Source organism: Hibiscus syriacus, unplaced genomic scaffold (genome assembly GCF_006381635.1).
Source record: "Hibiscus syriacus cultivar Baekdansim isolate YM2019G1 unplaced genomic scaffold, ASM638163v2 tig00110348_pilon, whole genome shotgun sequence".
Taxonomy (NCBI): domain Eukaryota; kingdom Viridiplantae; phylum Streptophyta; class Magnoliopsida; order Malvales; family Malvaceae; genus Hibiscus; species Hibiscus syriacus.
The window spans coordinates 1,290,779-1,311,875 of NW_024062699.1; positions in this window are offsets into that span (position 1 = coordinate 1,290,779).

A 21,097-nucleotide genomic window follows, 5' to 3' on the forward strand; every position below is an offset into this window, starting at 1 on the left:
TTATATTATTGGCCATTAATTGGGTCACTGGTTGGCCTGCAAAAGTTGTAAATTAATAATAATAATAATAATAATAATTAATATTTTTATAGACCCGGACAAAAATGGTGTCTACACAAACTAAATGCAATAACTTGAAATATATAATTCAGTCACTCCTTTAAATTTATTTATTTATAATATAATATAAGTTTCTTTTTATTTAACTGTGAATTGTACTAAACATTATTAGTAGGGAAAAGCTCTCGATGCAAATTAGCAGGTCTTCTTATCATCAAAGCTTTTCTTTGTTCTTTGCCTCTTTTCTAATTTTTGTTTGATTGATTGGCTGTGGATGACTTTAGGAGATGGTGTTCGTTCGAGTTACATGAATTGAAGGAGTCTTTTTGTTACTAAAAAGGGTCGCTCTCTCCAATTCTTTTTGCCTGGTTGTGAGAATGATGAAATCAAGGTTAAGTCATCATCTATGAAGTTGTTGATGTAGAGGTGCAGGTTTGGAAGAATTCGTTGGTGGCATAGTTATTGGGTAATCCCCTTAACTTCTCTACTTTATAGCGTTTAGTCAATTCGATTTGGGGGAAGTTTGGTGAGATTGTTATCAATTATGTTCAGGATGAGTTATTTTTGTTTTAATTTTATACCTTTGAATCTTGTGAGTAGGTACTTTTGAATAGGCCTTGACATGTCCAGAATAAATCGATTATTCTAAGGAAATGGGCGTCTAATTTGCAATCTCTAGAGTTTAAAAAGGATAAAATTCCAATTTGGGTCCATTTGAAACGTATTCCCTTAGAGTTGTTCACTAGAATTGGTTTGAGATATATTGCTAGTGCTCTAAGGACCCATTTGTATATGAATAATCTTACTTTCTATAGACATAAGATTGTTTTTTTTCTGAAGTATGTGTTAAAATGAAGGTTGGATTTAAGGTTCCTAGATTTGTTAATGTTCAATTAAGGGATGGTTCTATAGCTGCAACTGAGGTTTTTGTACATTGGGTTCCCCTAGATATTCTCAATGTCATATTTCTTGGTTATAGTAAAAAGACTTGTAAACATTTGAAGCCAAGCCAACAAGTTTGGGTACCAAAAGTTGTGACTGAAATTTTGGATGATCTTGTGAAATAAGATGCTTTGAGTGGATGTGTTCCAAGAGCTGTTGGTACTGAAATGAATTCTTTAAATGCATTGACAGATCATTATGGTTTTTCTTCTAGTTTTGTTGGTGTAGATCAGCCTGTTCAAGAAGAAGGTCTTGACTGTGGGTCAAGTGTTTAAAAGTTTGATAGAGGTTAATAGCTCGGTTAAATCATGTGCCTCTATTGTTGTAGAAAAGCCTACTATTATTGATAAAGAGAGGCATGTTGTAGAGCAACCCGGTCCTTCTCCCATTGATGCTAGGCAGAGTCGAGAGATTGTTAAAGGAATGGTTGTTTTTATGCAAGGTCTAAAGAAGAATAAGAAGAATGCTCGTAGAAGGAAAAAACAGGGTAAGGCTTCTTCCCTTATCTTGACATAAAGCTATATTTTTGGAATATTAGGAGGTTTAACAATCTTCGAAAGTAGAAGAATGTTGGACAGAATTAGATGCCTTGATAGTGACTTAGTGTGTCTATTTGAGACTAGGGTTAGCGAGAGTAATGTGCAATCTATTTGGGACATGTACTTTATGGATTGAAAAGCTTTCATAACTATGTTTTTTTCAGATCTTGGTAGGATTTGTTTTTTATGTTAAAATATGGTTGATGTTATAGAAGTTGTTATTTCAAACCAATGGGTTACGTGCTTGGTTCGCGGAGGGGAAACTAGTTTTTATGTCTGTAGTTTATGGCTTAATCTAGAGAGTGATAGAATAAGGATCTGGAAGCATTTAAGGGACATTAAAAACATTATTGGGGATACTCCTTTGGCGGTAGCATGAGACTTTAATATTGTTGATTCTCATGAGAAAAGTACAGAGGCTATTGGTAACTTTTTATCTCGTGATATTGAGGACTTTAACTTGTGTATTAACTCGATGGGAGTTGTTAGACTATGTTTTTCGTGATCTTGTCTCCACTTGGTCTAATCAATAAGAATATGTTTTCCAAGCAATGAAGTTGGATAGGGTGTTGGTTTCTGTCTCTTGGATGGTAGCTTTCTCGTATACGCAAGTTGAGTATCTCTTACATGGTTTATCTGATCAATATTAAGGTATGGTATGGATGAAAAAGGGGCAGGAATCTTTCTTTAGGCCTTTTCTTTTTTTTAACTTATGGATTAGGGATTTTGATTTCCTCATAATTATTGGTGATAATTGGAGTTTGTCTTTGCATGTTGACAATCTTATGAGGAGGTTTTGTATTAAGCTTAATAAACTTAGTTCTGAGTTAAATAAGTTAAAAGTGAATAAATATAGACAGGCTTCTATGCAGGTTAAAAAAAGAAAACCAAATTGGAGAGGGTTCAATTAGAGATTCTCTTTTCTCATTTGTATAAGTATTTTCAAGCATGTGAGAGGCTTATGTACAATAAGCACAAGTTGGTGTATGATATGGAATAGAGTTTCTTGAAACAAAATGCTCAAACTTATTGAGTGCATAAATGTGACCAGAACACCCAGTTCTTCCATTCCATGGCAACGGTTGACAAAGTCATATATTGTCGAATAAAATTTCTTTTTTTTCAAAATAAAAAATAATTAAGGAATAAGCGTAGTATAGAGAAGAAAGGCTTGATTCACATGGACTTAGAAATTTCCAACGTTGAATTGAGTTTATTTTGATTCAGGTAAACTAATAAATGTAATAAAAAGAAAAAGAGGATTTGGTAATATAAAAATTGAATAAAACTAAGTGAAAATAATAGAGAATGCAAGTAAAAGAGTTGAAAATAATATTGATGGAAAGAGAGCCTCAAGCTTCATTTTGGCTCAATTCGTTTTGATCATCGAAATAGATTTTACTTCAGGATTCATGCTGGTTGCACTCTACAAGACTCAACCCTTGTAACTTGTTTTTCTCTTTGATAAACCAATATTCCCAAGTCAATCTTTGAAATTCAATCCTTGATTTAACTAACTACAACTATCGTTGTTAGCAAAAAAAAAATAGTTTTAAGTATTGGAAAAGCCCGACTCATATAATGTTGTCTCAATGAGAATCGAATTCGATATCAATTTCCCTTAGCAGATCGCCGCTAAATGTGTTCCCAAGAAGGTGAACTTGCTACCAGTCGATTCTTCCTCTCAACTTTAAATCCAAACAACATTCATACCAATGTCGATTTTTTTAAATGAAAGTGTTTTGATTTTTAAAGTAAATATCGATTATCAATCTAAGTTTATAGAAAATTGAGAATATAATCCAAATATATTAAGTGCTTTTCAATTCTCACAATACAAATTGAGTCATCGCTAAGTCATCGACTAAATAAGAAAATTATCTATGATAGAAATCATACTTAGCATATTTAAGAAAATAGTAAGAAAACTTAAAAGTAAAATAAAGATGAAAAAGAAAAAGAACTTTTTAAAATAAAAATAAAGAAAACAAAATAAAATCCAAGTGTATGGGTATTTATAGATTTCAAAAAACCCTAAAGATAACATGAAAATTCAAAGGTAAATTACCATAAACATTAAAAGCTAAATCCCAAGTGTTTTAAATTAAAACTTAAAAGATTTTGTCCATTCTTTTCTCAGATAGGGCTGACTAGACTACTTTCAAAAACGGTTGGTGCTGACTGGACTTATTGGAATCTACCACATCAGACTGCATCGTGCACATGTCGCCAACCACGATTAGATTATTAAAAAAAATAAAGAATGCACCCTTCTTACTACTAGTTCTGGAAAATAGATTCATGCACATAATTAAGCGAAACATAACCAAATCAATATTAATAAATTGATAATATGGGAAAATTAACAAGTAAATGTATACAATCTAGAACACTCATCAAATTCTCTCTCACTTACCCCATGCTTGTCCTCAAGCATGCTTCAACCAAAAAAGTCAAAACTTCATTTACCTTTATTCATGAAGTGTCATATCCTAGAAAACCATGCAATTCAAGTTCACAACAATCATCCAAATTAAGATATCAATCAATTGGAAAGCATAAGTTGGATCAAGTTAAGCAAAATCATGACATCCATTCACCCATCAATCTCAATACAACTTAACTCAACACCTCACAAATATGCACTCAATTCACTCAATGTGTTTTGGGTGTAAAAGAAACACTTAAGTCGGAAGTGAACATTGATTTTACCATAAACATATAAGAAAGTCAAATATACACTGCTAATTAGAACAAGATGTAATAATCAAAGGGTCTTGAATAGGCTGTAACAGGGCTTAGCTAAAGGTGGGAAAAAGGCTAAAACATGGCTAAATAACAAGCAAGAGACTCACAAATAATTAGATAAAAAAATTACGAAATAAACAAAGTAAAGTGAAAGGGATGCAAAAATATGAAACAAACATCAAACAACCCTTTCTCTTTTTTCTAACATTTTTTTGTTTTTGTTTTTCTACTCTTTTTCAAATATGATTTTTTTTTGTTTTTTCTTTTGTTCATGGATCATGATCATACATCGAGTAAATCATTCTCTTGTCCTAAAAATGGTAAAAAAGAGAGATAAAAAGGTTCGGGTTTAACAAACGGTTTAAAAACAAAGAAAATGTAAAAGGCACAAAAATGTTTAACTAAGGGAAATTGATAGGCATTTTTTCGAGTGCCCTAATCATTTGAAGGCATCAAGTCATATGTAATCTTGACAAGAATTTAAGTACAAGTTCTACAATATCAACGCCTAGTCTGACACACTAAATCAAACAAGAGCAAGAATGTAAAAGATATGCTCGTAAAGGCTCAAATCTTACCGAAGTGTGTACATGCATTGAGTTAAGCACATTTCAACAAACAAAATCATGGAATATCACATAAAAGTTTAACTGAATCACTATTTATGCCATCCACTATATGTATGTCTAAATTCAAACAATAGTGTGATCTTAATCAAGCATGACATACTAAACATTCAAACAAGGACAAAGAATTTCAACGAAAATTTCTGCAAGTTCAACCAAAACATACTAGAATTAAAGAATAAAGATAAGCAATGTGAAATTCAACTAACTCTCTACCCTCCTCGATTAAAGTGTATTGTCCCAATATATAAAATAAAAGTGCAAGAGAATGAATAGAGAAACTCTTCGTGTTTAGTGTTGATCGAGATCGAAAACTAAATGATGGCAATGAGGGTAGTTTGAAAAAGAAGCCAACGGAGTACGGATCGATGTTGAAGTTTCTTACGTCGTGCCCTGGGTTGGATTTTACTATTGTGCGTTGTTAATGAAATGACACATTTCTCCCCTTAAGAATGTTGCTTGAGTGAGTTGCCGTGTATGGGTCCACAAATTACATTATTCGAACAAAATATTATTTTTGACTTCATTTAATTTTAATTAAAAACATCATTGCACTAGAAAAAATAAAAATTAACATAAATAAATACTCAACAAAAAGATAAAAAATAAAATCAAAGAAATTTAAAGAATTTGAATTAAAAATGAGTTGTCTCCCATAAAGGGCTTTGTTTAAAGTCGTTTAGCTCGACAACCTGATTCAGACTACATATTTTGTTCGAGATACTTCCTTCATTTCATATGTTTTTCTAACTAATTAATTTCTTATGAGAATTTCTACAATCAATAAGTTCCTTCATTTTATCTTTGCAAATTCGAACAGTCTCATAATATTTTCCTAATCTTTTTAACTTTGGAAACTTGTCCGAAATAGTGGTCGACAATACATATCTTCGCCAAAAAATGAGTTCTTCAAATGTTCTGACAATGATTTCAAATCTATTTTTGGTGCCTTTAAATGGAAGATAACAATTTAGTTTTTTAATGAGCTAAGTGCAAATTGATTCAACAAACGAAATATTTTTCAACTTCATGGAATCATCTTTTTATCCTCCAATTTCCTGTATATATCATTGGATCAATTAGTTCCCCAAACTCATTTGTCAAATGATAAAAAATATCAATAAAATTAATACTCTTAAAATTATCCATGTACTTCATCGCCTTGTATACATAAAATTTAACAATTTTACCGTCAAAATCCATGGTAAAAATACCACTCTAAATGTCAATATTGATGCGTTGTGCTTAGAAAGGGACGACCAAGAAGAATTTGGATGAAGTATTGGTATAATCATTTTCCATGTTAATAACATAGAAATTAGCTGAAAAAATTATATCATTTACCTTAACCAGTACATTCTCTAAGAGCCCTTCAAGATAGATAACATATGACGAGTTGGATTGTTACTCTCGTTTCTTTCAAAGGCCTAGTAGTAATTAAATTGTAAACAGAGAGAGACATTACATTGATAGAGGTCTCAATATCACACATAATTTCAACCTTATCAATTTTACACAGTATCACGAATATATCTTGATCCTTATGCTTTGATGAAAGCCTTCGTTGAAATACAACTGAGTCATTTTGCATAAGTTCACGTGTTGTTTCTGGTAAGTCACCTTTATTCTTGTAGAGATCTTTTAAGAATTTGGCATATCTCGACACTTTTCGGATTACCTCAAGGAGTGGAATATTTATCTTTCTTCCGGAACACATCTAGGATTTCACCAACCGTGATGGAAAAAGAGGTGGAAAGATGTATGAGGTGGGAGCAGAAGACGACGTGGATGTACCTTGAGTGGGAGGAGATGATGTTTCATCTTTCGTTTTCTCCTTGTACTGTACAACACCCTTCTCTAGGATGTTAGGGGAAATAAAAGTACAACTTTGGAGGGTGATGACTCTAACATCCTCTCTTGGATTCAGTTCAGTCTGAGATGGTAGTTTTTCCTACAATTCTAATTGCCCCACGGTTTGAGCCAGTTGGCTCATTTGCTTTTCAAGCTCTTGAAAGTAAGCTTCAATGTCATTTTGAAACTTCTCCTAGGATAGAGCCAACTGCTCAACAATGGACTTCAATGAAGATTTTGACAGTTGATAATATTGTGGTGAATGTGGTCTTGGTTGATAGGCTTGATTCAGTCTCGGGTTTTTCCTATAGTTGATGTTCGAATGGTCCCTCTTTCCTGAATTGTAAATGTTGGCGTGAGGGTTGTAAGAATTCTAAAGAGGTCTCAAAAAATTGTCTACTACATTTAATTGTAACATCATACAATAATTTGTTGGATTATATGATATGTACATATTTTGTATAATGGTTGTTCCGATTTTACTTGAGATTAAAGAATTAATCATATCAGTCAATTTATTGATCTTACTTTCTAAATAAATGGTACTTATCTCATGAACTCATCGAGTGGGTTCACTGGTACATCGAAACTATTGGGAATTGTCAGCCATTGTAGAAATCAAATCTGGACAGTCATGTTCATGAGAGCTCCTCCATTAGCAACATCTACCATCTTTATTTCTAAAGGGATCAAGTCTTCGTAAAAGTAATATAGTAGAGTTTGTTCAACTAATTCTTACTACTGACAGCTAGCGCAGAGCTACTTAAATCGTTCTCAATAGTCGTAAAGTGACTATTTATCTTTTTGTTGGATTCCAATGATGTTTCTTCTTAATTCAATCACCCTTACTGCAGGGAAAAACTTGTCAAAAAAATACGAGTCATGTTAGCTAATGTTGTAATAGAATTGGGAAGTAAGTAAAATAATCATTCTTTAACCAAATCAGCTAAAGAAAAAGGGAATCTTACGAAGCTTAATTTAATCCTCAGATACTCCCTTTGGTTTCATGTTGGAAAAAACCATGTAAAACTTCGTGAGATGCTTGTGCAGATTTTCACTAAGCAATCCATAGAATAAAGAAAAAAGTGGATAAGTCTCACTTTAAGTTGAAACGAAGTTTCACCATGAAGAAAGGCGATACATAATGGTTGTTGCATGGTAGATGTTGCAGCTAGTTCCTAGACTATTTGATCTCCTATCAAATCGATTCTTCATATGTGTAGTGTGTATCAGTATTGGAGGTTGCATCGGGTGGGTTTGGGTGTTGTTCTCGTTGTTGTTTTTTGTCGAAGTGTTTGTGTGTGGATTAAGCGAGCTCGAGCTTCGATCTTCGGGTTTTGCTTGGTCATAAATCAAACAAAAAGTATCAGTAATTTTTCGAAGTTCCGGTAACGGCGCCAATTTGACAAGCATCGTATATTGTAAAATAATTTTTCTCAAAATAGATAAATAAGGAATAAGTGTAGTATAAAGAAGAAAGAGTCGATACGCATGGAGTAGAAATTTCCAACGTTGAATTGAGTTGATTCTGATCCAGGTAAACCGATAACTGTAATAAAAAAAATGAGGATTTGGTAATATAAAAATTGAATAAAATTAACTAAGTGAAAATATAGAATGAAATAAAATAGTTGAAAATAATAATTATGGGAAAATAGCCTCAAGCTTCAATTTGCCTCAATTCATTTTAATCATCAAAATATTTTATTTCGAGATTTATGTTAGTTACATTCTATAAGGCCCTACCTTTGTACTTAATTTTCTCTTTGGTAAACCGATATTCCCAAGTCAATCTTTGAAATCATTCATTGATTGAACTGACTACGACTATCGTTGTTAGCACAAAATTTTTAAGTATTGGAAAAACCCGACTCGAATTATATTGTCTCAATGAGAATCGAATCTGATCTCAATTTCCCTTAGTGAACCACTCCTAAGTGTGTTCCTAGGATAGCAAACTTGCTACCAGGCGATTCTTCCTCCTTTAAATCTAAAACATTCAGACCGACATCGACTTTTTGAAATGAAAGTGTTTTGATTTTTAAAGGAAATGTTGATTGCCAATCGAAGTTTGTAGAAAATTGTGAATATAATCCAAAGATATTAAGTAATTTTCAATTCTTATAATATGAATTAAGTGATCGTTAAGCCATCAGCTAAATAAGAAAACTAGCTAAGCATGATATAAATCATACTTAGCATTTTTTAATAAATAGTAAGAAAACTTAAAGTGAATAAAGATGAAAAAGAAAAGAACTTTTATAAAAAAAATCAAGCATACTTCCAGCTTTACCCTTAGAGGTTATTTATAGCTTTCTAAAAATCCAAAAGATCAGGGGCAGGTCTTGAAGTCTCAAGCTTGTATTTGTGATAAGGCAGTTTCTTACTTTAATAATATGTTAGGTATGTGAGACTATTATGCTACTGAAGTTGATGTTAGTTTACTTAAAGAGATTTTGGGAGTTATTTTTTAGGATGTTGCTAAGGGTTGTATGTAGAAAATGGTATATTGAGAGGAAATCAAGGTTTTCATTTTTGCCCAGGACTCTAATAAAGCACTTGGGTCTGATTGCACTGTTGAGAAACTGGTTAGCAAGTTAGTTAGGCAATTAGCTAGGTGGTTAATAGCAGTTTAGTTGTTAATTAAATGTATATAAATACATTGGTTAGCTGTACATAAGTATTACACAATGAATAAAACATTACTTCATACAGCTTATTTTCTTTTCTTTTCTTTATACGAATGTTGACATGGTATCAGAGCCCATCACCGGTAGCTGTTTCCAGTTAAGTTCATTACCGGTTAGTTGATTTAACTGCTATCATTCTTCCTTTATTTCTGCACAATCATGGTTCAATCAGAGATAACTCAAATCGACTACAATCACCCTCTTTATCTTCATCCTTCAGACACTCCAGGAACCTTGCTCGTCTCTCATCAACTAACTGGGGTGGAAAACAACAATTTATAGAGCAGATCCATGCGCATCGCTCTATTAGCCAATAATAAGATTTGATTTATAGATGGACCTTGTTCTCGTGAAGGTATATCTCCAGAACTTTTGGCGCAATTGAAGCGTTGCAATGCCATTGTTCTTTCTTGGATCTTGAATACGGTTAGTCAAGAACTCTCTGTAGGAATAGTTTTTACTTCCAATGCATTACGTGTATGGGAAGATCTTAATGAACGCTTTGATAAGATTGACGGTTCACGAGTGTATTTCCTGCATCGAGAAATTATTTCTCATTCTTAAGGTACATCTTCCATTTTGGTTTATTACACACGCTTACGATTGCTTTGGGATGAATATGATACCATTGCTCCGTTCACTATATGCAATTGTGAAGTTTCTCGACAGAATAAAGAACATGTTCATCAACAACGATTGTTTCATTTTCTTATGGGATTGAATTACTCTATGGTACGCACTCAAATACTGTTATTAAAACCATTACCTTCTGTAAATCAAGCATATTCTATGCTTGTTCAAGAGGAATGTCAACGTCAAAACACATGAAGGTTGGCCAATGTATTTGAACCTACTGCATTCTACTCTAGTACTCAGACCAAGAAACGATTCAATGGCGTATGTGATTATTTCCATATAAAAGGTCATAAGAAGGAAAATGCTACAAGCTGGTTGGTTTCCAGCTGATTACAAGTTCAATAAGCGCAAGGGATCAGCTGCCAACAACGTTGTCTTGAATACTGAAAGAGAGTCAGCCTCTTCCTTGGCTGAAAACTCTGTTCCTGCTAAGGCCCCTACTTTTACACAAGAACAGTACCAACAAATTCTTGAATTATTGGGAAAAGATCCGCCCATGCAAGCTGCAGTGCATATGGCAGGTACTCGCCTTATTTCATTGCATCATGATTGTATTCTAGATACTGGGGCAACAAATCACATGACCTTTGATCTTGATAAATTAAGTTCTTATGTTGCTTGTGACTCCTCTTCGTTTGTTCAACTGCCAAATGGTAAAACCACACACATAGCCCACAAAGGAACTTATCTCTTTTCCCCTGATCACATGTTAACCAACGTTTTGCACGTACTAGATTTTCATTACAATTTACTGTATGTATCACAGTTAACCAAAGAGCTCAAATGTTCTTTAACCTTTTATCCTCAATTTTGCCTTATACAGGACCTTTGCAGTGGAGAGATGAAGGGGATTGGTAGATCTTATGATGGTCTTTACATTTTGAAGTCATCATCTAGCTCGTCAGGTTGTCATGTTATTTCTAGTAAAAAATCTTGTTTGTCTTCTACATTGTTAAAATCTGATAATGGTGTATTATGACATGCACGTCTTGGCCATACATCTTTGAGTACTTTGAATAAAATGTCTCAGTTACATAGTGATTTGTCTGGTATTGATCATGTTAAAAGCTGTGGTGTTTGTCCTCTTGCTAAACAAACTCGTTTACCATTCCTGGTGAGTGATTCTCGTGAGATAACTGCATTTTCTCTTATTCATATTGATCTCTGGGGAGCGTATCGTATTTCAACACATAGTGGACATCGGTATTTCTTAATAATTTTTGATGATCATATGCGTATGACATGGGTGTTCTTATTTAGGCTCAAAAGTGATACATTTGTCATCCTTAAACAGTTTTTTGTCCATGTTGACAATCATTTTTCTGGAAAAATTAAAATTGTGAGGAGTGATAATGGTTGGGAATTCTTTAGCAATGAAGGTAGTGCTTTCTTTTCTTCTCAAGGTATTGTCCATCAAAGTTCTTGTGTCCATACACCCCAGTAAAACGGGGTCGCTGAGCGAAAAAATCAGCACCTGCTCAATGTTGCTCGTGCTATTAAGTTTCAGTCTTCCGTTCCCATTAAATTTTAGGGTGAGTGTCTCCAAACTGCTTGCTACATAATTAACAGGTTGCCAACCAGGGTTCTTAATTGGAAAACACCATTTCAAATGTTGCATGGGAAGGTGACTAATATTTCACGTCTTAGAGTATTTGGGTGTCTTTGTTATGCTATTATCCCAACAATCATGATAAGTTTTTTTCGGTCTATCCCTTCGGTTTTTTGTGGTATTCACTAACTCAAAAGGGTTATGTTCTTTTTAACTTGAGCTCAAAGTCCTTTTTGTCAATCGAGATGTGGTGTTTCAAGAGTCCATTTTTCCTTTTCAATTTCCAGTAAGAGTTCTCATTTGTTCCCTATCTCAACACTATCTAGTGATCTTGATCGAGACTTTTTACATATTCCAGTCGTGACATCACATGATTTGTGTAATGAGATTTTACCCGTGCATGAGTTTCCATACAACCTTGAAACTATGAATGCTCAAAATGTAGCTTCTGGTTCAGCGTGTCAAGTACCTGATAATTCATGTCCTTTATCCTCTAATTTATTGAGTCAACAAGTTGTCCCTCGTTCTTCTCCTTGGCGTTCTACTCAAGTTACTAAACCATATGGTTATATGATTTTGTTTGTCCTTCTCAATCCTCTTCTTCTACTTCACTACAAGCAGGTACGTTTTCCTTCTAATAATCTTTCTTCTTTCCATTTACCTTCGCAAAAAGCTTTTGTGTTTCCTCCTTAGTTGAACCTAAAACCTATCATGAGGCAGCTCGTGATGAACGCTGGTAGAAGCTATGCAACATGAGATTCATGCTCTAGATGAGAATGACACTTGGGCAGTGGTTGATTTACCTCCACATAAACGACCCATTGGTTGCAAATGGTATACAGGATCAAGTAACTCTGATGGCTGGTTGAAAGATTTAAAGCCCGGTTAGTTGCCAAAGGTTACAGTCAATGTGAAGGGATTGACTTCCATGACACCTTTTCACCGTAACAAAACAAGTTACTGTTCGTACTGTTATTGCAATTGTTGCTATATTTGGATGGGAGTTATATCAGATGGATGTATTCAACGCCTTCTTCAAGGAGACCTTCATGAAGAAGTCTATATGATGCTGCCAGATGGTTTCACAACCAAGGGGAGTTTAGAGTATGCAGGTTACTTAAGTCATTATATGGTTTGAAGCAGCATCTCGTCAATGGAACTTAAAATTAACTAAAGGTCTTACTGCTGGTGGTTATGTGCAAAGCCTTCATGATTACTCGTTATTCACAAAACGAGAGGTGAAAAATAGTCATAATGTTGATTTATGTGGATGACCTCTTAATCACAGGCAATGATGGAGGAATGATAGAAGAGCTAAAACATATTCTTCACAAGAGCTTCAAGATGAAAGACTTAGGGCAACTCAAATATTTTTTAGGCATTGAAGTTGTACGAAGTGCAGAAGTAATTATTCTAAATCAAAGAAAATCGCTTTGGAACTTATTGCAGATTCTGGTTTGGAAAATGCATGCAGTGTCTCCACTCCCTTGAGCAGAATCAAAGGCTCACATCATCTGAGTGATAAGCTGGTGAGCACCGTTCTGATGAACTTTTAGAAGATACTGGAATGTATCAGAGATTAATTGAAAGGCTTTTATATCTGACACACACTCATCCGATATAATGTATGCAGTCCAGCTTCTAAGCAGTTCATGCAAGCTCCAAAGAAATTCGTTGAATCAGCTATGAGTATTGTGAGATATATTCGAAAGAACCCAGAAGAAGGCATTTTGTTTTCAGCTAAGAGTAAACCCAACTTAGTTACGTTCTGTGATTCTGATTGGGCTGCTTGTCCTATGTCAAGACGTTCTATTTCAGGCCATTGTGTTAAACTAGGAGATTCTCTCATCTGTTGGAAATCTAAGAAGCAAAGTACAATTTCACGATCATCAGCTGAGGCTGAATACAAGTGCATGGCATCTACGGTGGCAGAATTGGTTTGGTTGAGAGGATTAACTAAGGAACTGGGAATTGAGCACCATGAGCCAACAACTTTGTATTGTGACAACTAGGCTGCACTTCACATTACGGCAAATCCAGTGTATCATGAAAGAACAAAGCATATATATATTGATTGTCACTTTATTTATGAGCAAATACAAAAGGGAGTTGTTTGTACCAGACATGTTTCGACCAAGGAACAGTAGGCTGATATTTTCACAAAGAGCCTGGGGACAAATCGGCCTGAACGCTTGAAGATCAAGTTGGGAATGAAAGACATGAATCATTCTCCAACTTGAGGGGGAGTGTTGAGAAGCTAGTTAGCAAGTTAGTTAGGCAGTTAGCTAGGTGGTTAATAGCAGTTTAGTTCATACAGTTTATTTTTTTCTTTTCCTTATACCAATGTTGACAGCTACACTTCCCTCTTTTTTAAGGTGGCTTAAGACATTGATGAGGTGGATTTGGTTGAGGTTATCTTGTTTTCTTAGAGGATACTCAGTTCTTTCTAGTATTTAATGCAACCACTCTTCTATTGGTTCCTAAGAAGATTAAAACGAACCATGCGGACTTAAAACCCATTTTCTGTTGTAACATTGTGTACAAGTGTATTTCCGGTTATGGTTGTAAGGATCTAGCAGTTCTTACCTGAGGTTATTTCGAGTAGTCAAGTGCCTTTTTTTCCTAAAAGAAGCATCATTGTCAATACGTTAATGGCTCAGGAGTTGGTGAAGGGGTATAATTGTATTTCTCTATCCTCTAGGTGTGCTTTGAAGCTTGATTTGCAGAAGGCTTTTGATTCGATCGATTGGGTTTTTTTAAATTTATGTGCTAGAGGCCCTTGAGATGCCTAAAGTGAGATAGACTAGATCAGGAAAAGTGTCACCTACTTTTCTTTATATTTCCCTAGTGGTTTAGTTGGGGTTTTTGAGAGAGCTAAGTTCATGAGACAAGGAAACCCTTTGTCCCTTTACTTATTTTTCATGACCATGAATGTTTGTCTAGCATTCTAGATAGAACAATTGAGAATGTGTTTCGTTACCATCCTATGTGCCATAGAGTTACCTTACCAATATTTGCTTCGTTGATGATCTGATGGTTTTCTCGAAGGGAACTCTTGACTCTATCTTAGGTATTTGGGATGTTGAAGCCTTTCACAGATTCTTTGGTTGCAGCTGAATACTGAAAAATCTAAGTTATTTTCGTCTGAGATTGAGGCTTCTATTATTCAGGATATTTTTTAGATCACGGCACCAGGAGGGGAAATTTCTTGTCAGGTATCTTGGCATCCTCTTTCTACTAAGGTTTACTGGAGATTCAACCCTTTGATTGAAAGATGTCTCAAAAAATCATACTGACATTCTAAGGTGATTTCGTATACCGGAGGCTTTAGCTCATCTACGTTTTCATTTATATCTAAGTTATTTTCTTCTGAGATTGAGGCTTCTATTATTCAGGATATTTTTTAGATCACGGGCACCAGGAGGGGAAAATTTCTTGTCAGGTATCTTGGCATCCTCTTTCTACTAAGAGGTTTACTGTGAGAGATTACAACCCTTTGATTGAGAAGATTGTCTCAAAAAAATCATGACTGACATTCTAAGGTGATTTCGTATACCGGAGGCTTTAGCTCATCTACGTTTTCATTTATAGTATAGAAATGATTAGAGTAGCCAAGTGATGCTTCCCAGGGTTCTTATTAAGAGAATTAATAAGCTTTATTCAAGGTTTTTCTAGAAGAGAGAAGATACAACAATTAAGGGAGATAAGGTTAGTTGGGCTCAAATTTATTCTCCTAAAGCTGAGAGGATTCTCGGTCTCAAAGACCTCAAGGTGTGGAATCGGGCTTGTATGATTGGCTTGATTAGGAAAGTGTTTATTAATGATGGTTCAATCTGGGTAGCTTGGGTCCATGCTTATATCATTAACAATAACTCTTTTGGACTTGTCCTCAAAATTGAAGTTGGACTTGGAGGAGCTTGCTTCATCTTCGAGGAAAAGCTGCTAGTATTCAGGGGCTGCGGCCATGCTTTTTCACCTAATCATGGAATCTGGAAGAGCTGAGAAGACTAGAGTCAGGTTCCTTGGGAATAGTGGCGGATGCACTAAGTCCCGATAGGGGCCAAGTGCATTTTCATTATAAATTTTTGGATCCGCCACTGCTTGGGAAAGGCTTGTGGCACTCTGGCCATATTCCCAAGTGTTCTACTATTGTTTGGATGTCCTTTCTAGATAGACTTCCTACCAAGAGTACGCTTATCTCGTTTGGGATGGTTGTAGCCGGTATTTGTGAGCTTTGCTCGGTTGAGCAAGAAACAAGAGATCACTTTTTTTTTTGTTGCTTCTTGAGGGCTATTTGGGGAGTGTTTTGAGACTCTGTCATCAACATCATTATGTGTTGGATTGGAACAATGTTAAGTCGGGCTTTTCGGTCTTAGGTATAGCTTTGCTATCTACTTTGTTGAAAAATCTTGGAATTGTTACATTGCTTGTATTTGAAGGGAGCGTAACCGGAGCCATTTCCGGGGAGTGGCTGCTACTGTGTTTGTTATTGTGAAACAGGTTAAAGAGTTGGTTGGCCTGAGGTTACGTCAGATGAGGATAAATCTATTAGCTTATTACCGAGTGAAATCTACCCCGAAATAGTGAGATAAGGATTTGCTTCCCTTAAAGAAATCGAATCTTAAAATATAAAGAATTGGTTGTGGTAGAACCTGAATAGCCATTTTGATATCGCCTGCTAACTCGTTTAAAAAAAGTCAACCCATGCGCCAATCGACGGTTCTAAGTTCATTTGTTCTATTAATATTAAAAGAAAAGCTAGGTTTTAACTTTGTCGGATGATTCCTCTTTGAACGATTTATTTGGCTTGGCCACTGCCACTAAAGACAGTTTTTGTTTTTTTACCAAGAGGCGAAGAAGGAGCTAGCCAAAAAAGCTAGCACTGAAAGAAGTAAAGACGAATAAAGCAAGTCGGGAGGGGTTACAAATTTCTCTCTGTTCGACTTGGGGTTTGACTAGCTAACTAATTATAGGGTTAAGGTTGTTCTATCTCCCTTCCGGGGTTTTCATTTGGGTCTGTATATGTTGATTCTATTTAGTTTGTTACTGCTCTGGTTGTATTATGATATTGAGTTGGAATATAAAGAGCATATCCATCTAAAAGAATTGTACTAAACATTTTTTTTCAACTTTTAAATTCAATTTTTTTAAATGATAGTTTTTAGTTACCCTCTCGATTATAGGATTTTGTCCTGATGATAATCTACACTGACCCATGTCACACACTTGACTGTAGTGGGTGAGCCTCTCAGCTGAGAGTTTATGTATATACAAAAAAAATAGGTCATGAAAGAGTGAGATTAAAGAAGGATAAGTCAACCGTAATAGTGAACATTTATTTCAATCTTGATTTGAGTATTTAGAGCATCTTCAGCCCTCATCTCTACTCTACAGCATATTTATCTCTATTTTAAAGATGAAACAATCAGCACTATCTCTACATTACCACCAACTCTACTTTATTCACAATATTTAATTATTATAATATTGATTTTGCAAATATAAAATAAAACATATATATTTCTAATAAATATCAAGACGAACAACAAAAATTCTTTGGAAACGAAAGAAGAAGAACATTCAACATCTACTACTTTTAATGTGTTTTTGAATGAACTTTGATGATCTTGGAGAGAGTGGAGGGGTCTGTCTGGTTATTAGTTAAATTATTATGTTTGGGTTGTTGGTTAAAATATTGTTTGAGTTTTATTAGTATTTTCTATGCTTTTATGTTTGTTGTAGTTTTATGTTTTAAAAAATTAGTATGTTTATTTATCTAATTTTAATATATTTTGATCTATCTTGCAATTTAATATACTTGAATTTATTATATTATGTTTAATTTTTATTTTATTGTATAGAAATTAAAATAAAAATATATATAAATGATAGAATAAAAGAAAATAATGTAACAAAGAAAAGAAAAAGAAAAAAATGACAAAAGAAAGTAAAAAAAAACAAAAACAAAAAATAAGAAAAATAACAAAAAAAATTATAATATGTAGCACAGCTACAGTGCAATGCCAGTTGTAGCGTGCAACTGTAGCTGTCGCCACAATCCAGCATTAAAGTGACGATGGGCTAGAGTTGAAATTTATTTTTAAAGTGGAGATTGCAGCCACTCTAACGATACGCTGGAATTGGTCTTATAATAGTCTTTGGTGAGTATCAGCCATATGATCATTATAATTTTTCGTAAGTTGACATATTAAATGAATTTATTAATCAAATTTTATATTTGGTTCTGACGAATCACATCACTTGTAGTATAATTAATTATGAATTTGTATTCAATGAGTGTAGATTAATGAGATGCTCTAATAGATGAAAAGGCTTGTTTAAAGCCATTAACCAGTAGAAAGTTGATAACTTTAATAATCCTGATTTAATGGATGTGTAGAAGTTTCCGAAAACTATCTTCGAAAACATAATAATAATATATGAAGCAGATATTTAAATAATATTATAATATATGTGAGATAAAAGAGTACGCAAGAGGAGATAAGAAGGCAAATTTAAGAGAGCTGGTAGAGGTCGTCCTCCACCCTCACAGGGTTCCAATAAAACCAAAAAAAAAAACAGAACCTCCCTCTGTCGACACGTTACATAAAATTAAATATGCTAATGTAAGATATCCAAGTACAGCATATAAAGAAACCTTTCTCAAAGAATATATAAATATGACAATATTCATTTACGTATCAAATTTACACATGAACAATACAATAGAAGTGGTTGACGGATCATGTTTTGCACCAAAAGCCGTTCAGTTTCCGGAGTACCAACCAAGTTGTACAAGGCATTGAAAGGTTTGAGTAGTACAATTTGCCGTTTTCTTTATATTGCGTCTCTTTCGATATGTATCCCTCTGTATTTATTGTCATCCTGAATGAGACAAAGGTAGCTGTTGTTTTAATCAAAGTGGAGGGTACCACTTAAACATAACCAAACCGACCTCCATTCCACGTGGATGAATAATAGAATGGGCTGAATTTCTCAAATAATGAAGTTGAAAAAAAAATTATTCGAATAGGGTACTCTCGAAATTATTTCGTGAAATAGAGTGAAAGCTACGGTAAATTCAAAGACTCATTGGAGTCCAAGCGACTTACTGGGGGAGCGCATGGAGTGCAATGCGTCTCCCATATTTTTTCACTATGTAAATACAAAGTGTAAATTACATAATTAATCATTATATTTTTATGTTAGTCGTGTAAATATATATATAAACTTTATCTATTAAATATTCAATTTAAATTGATATTACGAATACATTTGATATTAATTTAATTATAAAACTATTTTTATTTAAATACACGAGATATTATCATAATGATATTATTTTGGACAACAATTTCAATTAGAAATTATATAAGCACGATGTTGGTTTCTTTAGTACACAAATTCAATGCTTGGACTCCAAAAAAAAAAATTACCCTTTGTACATTTATGAAAAAGTGAAAAAATTATCCTTTAGTACACAAGTTGAGTGATTAAATTGAAAAAAATTAAAAGTATAATGAGTGAATTTAGAGACAGAGTAAAGTTGAAAGATTAATTGTGTAATTTACCCTTTGAAAATAAGGAGACACATGGAGTGCAATGCGTCTCCATATTTTTTTAGGCTAATTACATAATTAATCATTCAACTTTATTCTCTCTCCAAATTCACTCGCTATACTTTTAATTTTTTCAATTTAATCACTCAACTTTTGTTTTACTCCTATTTTGATCACTCATCAACCATTGTTCAAGTTGTTATATGGAAGCAATTTGATCCATCATCTCTAGCATTGAATTTGTGTACTAAAGAAACCAACATCGTGCTTACATAATTTCTAATTGAAATTGTTATCCAAAACATGCAATTATTTAATTAATTTAGAGAGAGAATAAAGTTAATGATTAATTGTGTAATTTACCCTTTGTACATTTACATAGGAATGAAATTGGTGAAAAAATAGGAGACGCATTGCACTCTATGCGTCTCCCCAAAATTTATGTATAAGTCGCTTGGACTCTAATACGTCTTTGGATTTACGCATTCACTCTATTTCATGAAATAATTTCCAGAGTGCCCTGTTCAAACAATTTTTTTTTCAACTGCATTATTGAATAATTTCTAATTGAAATTGTTATCCAAAACAGTGCAATTGTATTTAATTAATTTGGAGAGAGAATAAAGTTAATGATTATTGTGTAATTTACCCTTTGTACATTTACATAGGAATGAAATTGGTGAAAAATATGGGAGACGCATTGCACTCTATGCGTCTCCCCAAAATTTGTATAAGTCGCTTGGACTCTAATACGTCTTTGGATTTACGCATTCACTCTATTTCATGAAATAATTTCCAGAGTGCCATGTTCAAACAATTTTTTTTCAACTGTATTATTTGAGAAATCAACCAGAATGGTAAGTGAAAAGATAAGTAGTACTCAATATTAACACTTTTGATAAAAATAATAATTTTAAATAGTATTTTATTAAAATGTTAAAAAATATTAATATTTCTGATAACTTCTTTTCTTAGCCATATATAAAGATTGATGTTTCTATATATCTCATAATATATAGATAAATATTTTGATCATTGATCAATTATAGATATAAAAGATTTGATATTTAAATTATTCTTTCTCCATCACTTCTCAGTCGCTGCCAAAACATAGGGGGTCATTCTAATAGTATCACAACTTGACCTTTTTCTTCATAAATTTGCATAATAAGTGAGAATGCTTTGTGATTATTTATTTGAGGAAAATGAAGTGTTTAGTCAACCATTACTCTAATAATTTTATTTTAGTCATTTAACTATTTTTAAATCATATCTAGCGTTACGTTTTCGTTTAATTTTAATCATTTGTCATTAAATAAATAGAACTGATGAGGTGATAAATTTTATTTTTTAAATAATGATGTGACATAATCAAACTCGTCAATACACCATTACTTTTAATAATCAAAATTAAACTTATTAAATATCATTTAACTGCAGAAATAGGTACTAACTAAATACATAGTTACCCTTCATTACCCTTTCCATAAATTTCTATTGGATGGAATTCTGCCACATTGTCACAGAACGTAGTACAGTGCGTGCAGTAGGTGACATAATATCAACAGACTTCTTGGCCCATTTCTTCCAACTCTAATATTATTGGTAGACTCATGAGGGTTTTCCCCATGGGTAATTATTTGGCCCAATAAGTTAATAGAGATTTTAATGTGTAATTATGATATTTCTTACTATATACGATGAACTTGTCACGTTAAGGTAATAAGTTTACTTGAAAATATTTTTGTTGGTCACATGTATGTGGGCCCTGTGAACTAATATTTTAATATTTTTATTGAGACTCGTCTATTTATTATTTTAATATTCATTAAATAATTTAAAACCTTTACAGAAATCCATAATCTCGTCACGTAGAGGTGACAAGTTTGCTATGAAT